The sequence below is a fragment of the Sorex araneus genome, chromosome 6 (genome assembly GCF_027595985.1).
Source record: "Sorex araneus isolate mSorAra2 chromosome 6, mSorAra2.pri, whole genome shotgun sequence".
NCBI classification, from domain to species: Eukaryota; Metazoa; Chordata; class Mammalia; order Eulipotyphla; family Soricidae; genus Sorex; species Sorex araneus.
In genome coordinates this window covers 76,209,669-76,212,408 of record NC_073307.1, presented here as the reverse complement: position 1 = coordinate 76,212,408, position 2,740 = coordinate 76,209,669, and the positions used below count along the sequence as shown (strand labels likewise).

Genomic DNA, 2,740 nt, shown 5'->3' with positions numbered 1-2,740 from the left:
GTTCTACCAGTACCTTATATATCTTGGATATTAAACCTTTATTAGCTAAATACTGGGTGAATAGTTTTTCTGATTCCATGGGCTGTCTTTGTGTTTTGGTCACTGTTTGTTCTGAGGTGCATAACTTCTTAGTTTAAAGTATTTGTTATTCGGGGGTCAAGTGGCCCAGGCCGGGGGTTGGAGTGGGTTGGGGGTCAGGTGGCTGGCGAGCGGGTGCAGGTCGGGTGCAGGCCGCCAGCCCCGAACCCCAGAATGGTGCAGGCCTGGTACATGGACGAGTCTGCTGACAACCTGCGGCTGCGGCACCGCACCGAGCCCAGCCGGCCCGTGGGCCTGGAGCAGCTGCGCCAACTCAGGGTCCTGTACTGGAAGCTGGATGCTGACAAGTACGAAAATGATCCAGAATTAGAAAAGATTCGGAAAGAGAGACACTATTCTTGGATGGACATAATAACCATATGCAAAGATAAACTACCAAATTATGAAGAAAAGACTCAGAGAATTCCCTCCTGTTCTAGATTAAGATATTTTATGAGGAGCACTTGCACTTGGATGAAGAGATTCGCTACATCTTGGACAGCAGTGGGTACTTTGATGTAAGGGATAAGGAGGACAAGTGGATCTGGATTTTCATGGAGAAAGGAGACATGATCACTCTTCCCAGGGGATTTATCACAGCTTCACCCTGGACGAAAAGAACTACGTGAAAGCCATGCGGCTGTTTGTGGGAGAACCTGTGTGGACGGCATAAACCGGCCAGCTGACCATTTCGAGGCTCAGGGCCAGTATGTGGAATTTTTGGCACAGACAGCATAGTGGTGCTCCATCTGCGGTGATCCCACAAACCCTCTCACCCCGAGGAAGGTCCTGACATGTTAACTGTTGAAAAAAAAAAAGTTTATCATTTTCTCCTGGCTTTTATACCCTAGACTTGCAGCTAGGTGAAGTTAACGCAAAAAGCTGTTGTACCATTTTTAACATGGAAGCGATGGTTGAAACATAGACAAATTATGTTCATTTTTAGTCATGAAATTTGCTCCTCCGTGGATGGACGTGGAGGGTAAGCTGAGTGAAATCAGTCAGAGGGAGAGGGACAGACCTAGAATGATTGCATTCATTTGTGGAATGAAAAAAATTAACAACCCACAGTATGTGAATAATACCCAAAGACAGTAGAAACAAGGGCCAGTAGGACTGATCTATGGTAGGAATCTTGTGACAAATGGGGAGGGGGAGTGCAGCTTAAACAGAGAAGGGACCATTATGACAATGATAGTTGGAAATTATCATTCTGGGCAAGACCTGAGTGCTGAAAGGAGATAAAGTGATATGCACAATACTCTTTCAGTAATAGTATTGCAAACCACAGTTCCTAAAATGAAAATAAAGAGAGAGAAAAAAGAAAAGTCTGCCATAGGGACCAGAGTGATAGCGCAGTGGGTAGGGCATTTGCCTGGCATGCGGCCCACCTGGGTTCGATTCCCAGCATCCCATAAGGTCCCCTGAGCACTGCCAAGAGTACTTCCTGAGTGAAAAGCCAGGAGGAACCCCTGTGCATCGCCGGGTGTGACCCAAAAAGCAAAAGAAAAAAAGTTTGCCATAGATATGAGCTTCGAGGCTTTGGCAGGGGGAGAAGGAGGTAGGCAGGTGATTGGGAGGAAAACTGGGACATTGGTGGTGGGAAATGTACACCAATGAACATTGTATGACTGAAACCTAATCACGAACAACTTTTTAACTGTATATCTCATGGTGATTCAATCAAAAAAAAAAGAAAAAAAGTATTTGTTATTCTTTGTTATTTGTTTTTTTTTGGGGGGTCACACCTGGCTCTGCACAGGGGTTACTCCTGGCTCTGCACTCAGGAATTACTCCTGGTGGTGCTCAGGGGACCATATGGGATGCTGGGGATCGAACCCGGGTCGGCCGCGTGCAAGGCAACCGCCCTACCCACTGTGCTACCGCTCCAGCCCCTTCTTTGTTATTTGTTATATCATTTGTTATTCTTTGCTCCAATTTGCTAGGTTAGCAGTGTTCCATCTTTGAAGATGCCTTTACCTCCAATGTCATGGAGGTTTTTTACTTAAGTTTTCTTCCACTTACCTTACTGATTCAGGTCTAATGTTGAGGTCTTTATTTCATTTTATTTATTTTATTTTTATTGAATCACCGTGAGCTACACTTACAAAGTTTTCATGTTCGAATTTCAGTCATACAATGATCAAACACCCATCCCTCCACCAGTGTACATTTTCCACCATCAATGTCTCCAGTATCCCACCCCCACCCCACCCATCCCCCTGCCTTTCACTAATCACGAAATCCCATTGATTGTCGATTTCTCGAGCGGGCTCAGTAACCACTCCATTCGTCCTGTCCCTGAGATTTTAGAAGTCTCTCTCTACTTGGCCCTCCCAACAATGCCACACTGGAGGCTGTTTCAGGGTCAGGGGAATGAGACCCAACTTGTTACTGGCTTTAGCATATGAATACACCATAGGAAGCTTGCAAGGCTGTCCCATGTGGGCAGGACATTCTCAGTAGCTTGCTAGTTTCTCCCAGAGGGAGAAGTAGGTTATAGGATATCGCTTCTGGGAGCTTGCTTGTAAGTCTCTGGATGTTGGCCGTTGGTGGGATTACACATGCCTGGGTTCCTCATGCGTGAGGCTTGTCCAAATGTGTGGAGAAGGGCCTTGAGCACGGCTGTGGCTAGGTTCCGGTGATCTTTGGCCCCAGGAGC

At 46.4% G+C, this 2,740-nt stretch overlaps 1 pseudogene; it reads left to right on the top strand.

The window, feature by feature from the left end:
* Positions 1 to 252: 252 nt before the first annotated feature.
* On the top strand, positions 253 to 816 carry LOC101541938 (acireductone dioxygenase-like; annotated as a pseudogene).
* The last annotated feature ends 1,924 nt before the right edge of the window (positions 817 to 2,740 follow it).